The sequence below is a fragment of the Lipotes vexillifer genome, unplaced genomic scaffold, assembly GCF_000442215.2.
Source record: "Lipotes vexillifer unplaced genomic scaffold, Lipotes_vexillifer_v1.1 scaffold895, whole genome shotgun sequence".
Taxonomy (NCBI): domain Eukaryota; kingdom Metazoa; phylum Chordata; class Mammalia; order Artiodactyla; family Lipotidae; genus Lipotes; species Lipotes vexillifer.
Window position 1 is genome coordinate 8,699 of NW_006788071.1, and position 8,171 is coordinate 16,869.

Genomic DNA, 8,171 nt, shown 5'->3' on the forward strand with positions numbered 1-8,171 from the left:
TATATATATATATAAACTACATGGTAACTACAAACCAAAAACCTGCAATAGGTACACAGTAAGTAAAGGAAACCAAAAAAACAGTAAATAAAATCAAACTTCCATGGAAGAGAACAAGAGAAGTGTATAAGAATAGAGAAGAGCTACAAAAACAACCAGAAAACAATTAACAAAATGGCAATAAGTGCATACCAATCAATAATCACTATAAATGTAAACTGTCTAAATACTTCAATCAAAAGACGTAGAGTAGATTAGTAGATAAATAACAAGACATGAAAGAAACTCACCTCAGAACTAAAGACACACATGAACTAAAAGTGGAGGGATGGAAAAAGATATTACATACACATAAAAATGAAAAAATAAGGTTTCCGTGGTGGCACAGTTGTTGAGAGTCCACCTGCCCATGATGGGGATGCAGGTTTGTGCCCTGGTCCGGGAAGATCTCACATGCCACGGAGCAGCTGGGCCCATGAGCCATGGCTGCTGAGCCTGCACGTCCAGAGCCTGTGCTTCACAACAGGAGAGGCCACAACAGTGAGAGGCCTGCATACCACACACACACACACACACAAAAATACAAGCTGAAGTAGCAATACTCATATCAGTCAAAATATACTTTAAAACAATGATTGTAACAAAAGACAAAGAAGAGCATTACATAATGATAAAGGTGTTTATCAATGAATAGGTGGGCAAATAAAGCCCATAGTCAGCAGAAGGAGGGAAATAATAATGATCAGAGTGGAAATAAATGAAAGGGAGACTAAAATTTTAAAACATTTAGAGAAGATTACTAAAACTCAGAACTGGCTTTTTGAAAGGATAAAGAAAATTGACAATGTACTAGAAAAACTAAACAAGATAAAAGAGAGGGCCCAAATATATAAAATTCAAAATGAAAAAAGAGACATTACAATCAATACCACAGAATTGCAAACAAACATAAGAGATTACTACAAATAATTATATGGCAAAAAATTGGACAAACTAAAGGAAATGGATAAATTCATAGAAACATACAATCTTAGAAGAGTGAATCAGGAAAAAATCAAAAATTTCAACAGACCAATTACTAACAATGAAACTGAATGAGTAATTAAAAACCCAACAAACAAAAATCCAGGACCAAATGGCTTCTACAAAATAATTAAAGAAGAGTTAACACCTATCCTTCTTAACAATTCTAAAAAATTGAAGAGAAAAGAATGCTTCCAAACTTTTTCTATGAGGCCAGCATTACCCTTATTCTAAAACCAAACAAAACAGTAGAACAGAAAACTACAGGACAATATCCCTGATGAATATAGATACAAATATCCACAACAAAATATTTGTAAAACAAATTTAACAATACATTAGAAGGATCATACGCCATCGTTAACTGGAATGCAAGGATGGTTCAGTATCTACAAATCAATCTGTATGATAAATCACTTTAACAAAATGGAGGTAATTAAAAATCATATGATCATCTTAGTAGATGCAGAAAAATCTTTTGACAAAATTCAGTGCCCATTTGTGATTAAAACTCTCAACAAAGTTGGTATAGAGGAAACATACCTCAACACAATAAAAGTCATACGTAACAGACCCACAACTAACATAGTCAATGGTGAAAGCTTTTCCTTTAAGACCAGGAACAGCACAAGGATGCCCACTCTTGAGAATTTTATTCAACATTGTATTGGAAATCCTAGCCACAATAATCAGACAAGAAAAAGAAATAAAATACATCCTGATTGGAAGAGAAGAAACAAAATTGTCACTATTGGCCTATAATCTGTCACTGTATATGGAAAATCCAGACACCACCAAAAAAATAAATAAATTTTGTAAACTTATGAGACACAAAATTAATATACAGAAATCTGTTGCATTTTTTACACTAACAACTAACCATTTGAAAGAGAAATTAAGAAAATCAATCCCATTTACAATTGCATAAAAAAGAATAAAATGCCTAGGTATAAATTTAATAAAGGAGGTAAAAGACCTGTTCACTATAAATTATAAGACATCATTGAAAGTAATTGAAGATGACATAAATAAATGGAAAGGTATACTGTGCTCATGGATTGGAAAAATTAGTATTGTTTAGATCTCCATGCTACTCAAAGGTATCTACTGACTCAACTCAATTCCTACCAAAATACCAAAGGAATTTTTCACAGAACTAGAACAAATCATCCTAAATTTTTTATGGAACACAGAAGACCTCAAATATCCAAAGCAAGCTTGAGAAAGAAGGACAATGTTGGAGATATCATGCAGCCTAATTTCAAACTATACTACAAAGCTAGAGTAATTAAAACATAATGGTATTGGCACAAAAACAGACACATAGATCAATGGAATAGAATAGAGACCCTAGAAATAGACCCATCCTTATAAGGTCAATTAATCTACAACAAAGGAGGCAAGAATGTACAATAGGGAAAATGCCAATCTCTTCAATAAATGGTGTTGGGAAAATTGGACATCTACATGCAACAGAATGAAAGTAGTATAGACCACTTTCTTACACCATGTACAAAAATAAGACAGTTTAAAGACATAAGTATAAGACATGAAACCATAAGACTCCTAGAAAAAGACATAGCAATAAGCTGTTTGACATATATATATAGCATAGCAATATTTTGGGGAGATCTGTCTCATCAGGCAAGGGCAACAAAAGCAGAATAAACAACTGGGACTACAGCAGACTAAAAAGTTCTCCATAGCAAAGGAACCCAACAACAAAAAGAAAAGGCAACATATTAAATAAGGGGAGATATTTACAAATGATATGTATGATAAGGGGTCAATATCCAAAAATATATAAATAATTCATACAACTCAACATCAAAGGAAAAAACAAAAAACTGATTTAAAAATGGGCAGAATACCTGAATGGATATTTGTGTAAAGAAGATATACAGATGGCCAACATGCACTTGAGAAGATACTCAACATCACTAATCATCAGGGAAATGCATATCAAAACCACAATGAGATATCACCTTATGCCTGTCAAAATAGCAAATATTTAAAACTTGCAACAAATAAAAAGAAGTGTTGTTGAGAATGTGGAGAAAAGGGAACAATCTTGCACTGTTTTTGGGAATTTAATTTGGTGCAGCCACTATGGAGAACAGTATGGGGTTAAGGGGGTATGGGATGAATTGGGAGATTAGGGTTGACATATATACAATATTGATACTATGTATAAAATTGATAACTAATGAGAACCTACTGTATAGCACAGGGAACTTTACTCAGTGCTCTGTGGTGGCCTAAATGGGAAGGAAATACAAAAGAGAGGGGATATATGTCTATGTAGAGCAGATTCACTTTGCTGCACAGTAGAAACTAACATAACGCTGTAAAGCAACTATACTCCAATAAAAATTAAAACCTCAAAAAAAATTTATATTGGTCACATATAGCATCAATATGTATACAGCAATAAGAAATCAAAATATAGTAGGAGAAAAAGTCACTCATATATCCACTCAAAAAAATAAAAAAAGAAAGAAAAGCAAAAAGAATCAAAAGGAAAAATATATAAATGAGGTCTCTGGAAAACGGCCAGCATTGAATTTTTTCTAAGATTCAGCCCTGCTTTGATTCTTGCTTCATTGGCCAGTACATCTCCAGTACATCTGACTAGAGCTATCTTTGTATTTCTCAAAAATTTCATAAAATACCACCCATGAATAGATCCTTTTTCTCCCCTTTCCAACGTCATCATCTAGAATGGCATACCTGTAGCATTAATCTCTAACCAAATCCGTTAATGCTACATGTTATTCCATGTCTCTTTGACTTAGCAATGGAGATCCCTTTACACATTTTATCACCCACTGTGTTCACCCTTGACCTCAACCCCTATGAATTAGCCTAGCTCACAAACTCAGTTATATTCCACTACATAAAATCTTTCACAACCCACTAAAATAACAACTGTTCTTCAGATCTAGGACCACCACTGTAACATACCTGCTACACTCCATATTCTACTGGTCAGGCATTGTTTATTAATTTACTTGTTTAAATGTCTGTCTCTTCTTGAGCTGTTTGAGATTGGTGACCAATTCTTTATCAATCATTGGAGCCCATGCCCTTGTTTGAGTGCTCCAGAGGGAGCATGTTGGCTGATGAATGGGCAACTAGATGAGTGAATGTCTTTATAAGGACTTTTACTTGTACTGAGATATGAGAATTTTAGATGTCAAGTTTTTTTATGCTTTAAGGTTAACAATCATTTAATGTATTGACATTATCACTTATAAACACACAGTTTGCATATACAGGGAAAAATAGGCTCTGAGGACACAACCAAATACTAGAGACAGGCAAGCAATCAGAGAAAAAGATCAACCCTAGGGGGAAAAAAATGGAACTGGATCCCATGCTGGTGTCTACATAAACTTGGGAAGGAGAAAGAAAGATCACATAGTATCATAATTAATGTAGAAAATAAATGTGGGTCATTCTGTCTTAATGGCAGGAACTTCTCCCATGATCCATATCCATATCAGATCCAGTCTGGCCTGTTTCACGAATGATGATCTGAAATACAACCACGGGTCTCTCCCTTCTCTTTACATCTAAGACCCTGAAGTTAACTCAAGGAACTAAAAGAACAGAGCTAAGAAACAGACAGACTGGCATATGTGCAATGTCAATGGCCAACTAGTTAAAAGTACACATGGAAGTAAAATACTGACTAAACCTGAACAAGTTCTTTCCAACTCACCTAACTTCTTGATTTTGGATTACCTAAGTGTTGGCATCTATGAGAGTTGGGGCCAGGGAAATGAAGTATCTCAGCCCATCTTTATACCGAGTATGTATTTCGGATCAAGTCACTAGTGACAGTGAACTTCAAGACTCAACTATAGGTGCCCAGTGGGGCTGGCCCCACTGGGGACAGGGACTGGAGATTAGGGGGTACATGTGTGCCCAAGCTTCAGTCCATAACTCTCCCCCTTCTGTGAGAGGGAAGCCAGGGGAACACCGAGAGACCATCTGCTTCAAGGGCATTTCACTGACATAACTCAGTATCTGTGGTTCCAAGTTCAAAATTAATACCCCAAAGCAACATTAAAAACTGAGTTTAGTATTTTGTAAGTAAAGCATACAGCTCAAATAATGATTACCATATGAACAAAACCATTCTTATTACATACGATGTAAAATAACTAAAGCAACACTTCTAACCATCAAAACCAGTGTAGATAGCTAGTGGGAAGCAGCCGCATAGCACAGGGAGATCAGCTCGGTGCTTTGTGACCACCTAGAGGGGTGGGATAGGGAGGGTGGGAGGGAGGAAGACGCAAGAGGGAAGAGATATGGGGATATATGTATATGTATAACTGATTCACTTTGTTATAAAGCAGAAACTAGCACACCACTGTAAAGCAATTATACTTCAGTAAAGATGTTAAAAAACAAAAACAAAAAAACACAAAAAAACAGTGTTGTCACACAACATATCTGGCAACTTTCCACATGTCAAACATCCAAATAGATGACAGTTAAGTATACTTTTCAGCTGGAAACAAACTCTCCAGTGTCAACAAGTGCAATAGAATTGGCTAGGAAAACAGACCTGTGGTCACCACAAAGTTCAGTTGGCATCTGGTTTCATACGGAGATAGATCTATTTAAGTCTGCCTTAGAGATGGAGTGCGTTGATCAGTGAAACAAATGACTATGTATGTAACTGGCCACATAGAATAAAAACAGGATTTGTGTTACTACGAGTGTATTTTATGGAAAATAGGGCCACATGGAGTATAGGGGTAGAGACCTTCAATGTGCTAAACTGCCTTTGTAAAAAGTAAATTTTTTAAAGCATGCAAGACAGAAAACTGGAATAATTGAAATTTTAAAATTTACATAAATAAAGAAATAAGATATAACAAAAATACATGACTCTCCGTTTTCCAGAGCTTCACACATAACGGGGGCTCAAGTTAAATGGTTTAAGCTTCTCTGTGACATTTGAGTGAAGAATAAAAGCAAGGCTAGTGTCCTGGTCAGGTGAGGTAATACCTTGCACAGGTCACTCATGTCCTTAGGCTGCAAATCTGTAACCTGACTCTCCCCCACCATGCCACCACCAGGGCTCTAGGAATCCCAGTGCCCAGGGACAGCCACAGTGCCCCAGTCCTGCACAGGACAGGAAATGGGCTCTTTAACAGCCTGCAGAAGGGTGGAAAAGAGGATCCTCAGTGCAGCCCAATCCCCTGAAACAGTAACACTGTAACTATGGTTCTCATTCCTCTTTCCTCACCATTCTCCTAATATTACTTTCTCAACAAGTAGAAAAATAAGCTATAAGTAAGCTGAAGTGGCAATAAAAACACTCAAAGCAAACACTAAAAAACATGATGCCTCTGAATATAGCAGATCTAGCTCCATGCACTTGTTTGTAATTGTTTTGCCTTGTTCAAGTTTTAAATGATAAAGCCCTAAAATGCTGAGACTTAAGTCTACTCCTAATTTGGGATGTTTTCCAAGGATCACTACCAAAAACAATCTAGCAAGAATAAAATGAAAGAGCATCATTTTAAAGGGGCGGGGGGAATCTTCCATCCCACCCATCATCCTGAGCAGTCAGCTTTGCTGAAAGTCTGCAGAGCCCCAGAAGCTGTGGGGATATCACACGGCTGCCTCAGGAAGGTTCCATCCTACAACTCCTGAAGTAACGTGCAACCAGTTCTAGTCTGAGGTTTCAAAGTCTGACATTAAACCAAGTCAGCTGCAGTTCTTCTTGCCACAATCACTCACTCACTCATACATCACCGTATTACTAGCATAACATTAAAATAAACTATCCCTTAAGCACTAAGGCCTAACTCTAAAAAGAAAATGGCCTTTACAAACAGGTGTGTTCAAATAAGGTATTCTGAGAGTTCCATAAAAAAACTCCTAGAATGAGCCAGTGCCCTCAAAAAGTCTACGTTTTAGCTACACAGCAGTCTAAAGCCTTCTCTGTGGTACTTATATGGATTAGTTATAAGTATGATGTCACTACTTTCAAAAGAACTACTAAAACTATTATTAAAAACATTTATAACAAACAGAAATGCCCTGCAAATTATATTATTGCACCCAGGGTATCAGAAGCTATGCACATCCAGGTTCCAAGGACTCTAGAAGACCCAGAACAGAGATCCTAAGGCCATGCCTGTGGTTGTTCCAGGCAGCATGCCCAGCGCCAGGTCACAGTCATTGTCTCGATACCGCTCACAAATGATGACTTGTTTGGTAGGCTGCTGTCCGTAAAGCCCGGCATACAGGTACTGGTAGGGTACAGCATAAGCCTGCCCATTTGAAGAATAGACAACTTGAGTTCCTGGCGGGTATGCACCACTGTATGGACTATAACCATAGGCATCAGGGGTTGGTGCAGCATAGGCTGTGTAAGGAGGTGGGGAGGAAGCCAAGGCAGTCTTATCATACATGACTTCAGAGCCAACATGAGCTGTGTTTGTCCTGGAATCCTGAAGTGTAAATTTCCAGGCCAAACAATCATCTGTGCTTTCTGCACAAAGACTGATGGTTTTCCCATCTAGGCAAACAATCTGCAGCAGACAGTCTTTTGGCTTCCCATCTGGAGGCCGAATATCCCGACATTCATGTCTCGTGTGGATGTTGATGCAGTCCACTGGCATGTGGACCTTATCCTCTACACTCTACTGAGTTTGGTCATCAGGTGACCATCTGACCACAGGTCAAACCAATTCTTCCAGCGCTTCAAAATAGTACTCTGTCTCAGCAACCATCCACTCTTCACAAACGCTGTATTTTCACCTGCAAATCCTCTGGCCGCAGCCACGCACCAAAGTAGGGCAGGAGTGCAAGGACGCTGCCCGGCTCCTCGGCTCCGACTGCCTCAAGCCCTAGTTGTCAATTTTTAAAATAAATTAACTTAAAGTTGTAATGAAATTCCATTAAATATCTAATGGGTATCTAATTCTGAATTTGACAAAAGTTAATCTTCATAATAAATTTTCTTATAAAGTACTTAATAAAGATGAACAAAATTGTGCAAATGTAGAATATTTACAAACATGTATGAAACAGAATATTAAAATACATGAGAATATTTATTCTCCCTTTTAATTAAGCCAATGACATTTTTTCTTTTCTTTTTCAAACAGAATTTTATT

The 8,171-nt window shown here is 37.2% G+C and overlaps 1 pseudogene; it reads right to left on the bottom strand.

Annotated features, from left to right (window-relative positions):
• Window positions 1–7,151: 7,151 nt before the first annotated feature.
• Window positions 7,152–7,795, bottom strand: LOC103075574 (pleckstrin homology domain-containing family B member 2 pseudogene; annotated as a pseudogene).
• Window positions 7,796–8,171: the final 376 nt, after the last annotated feature.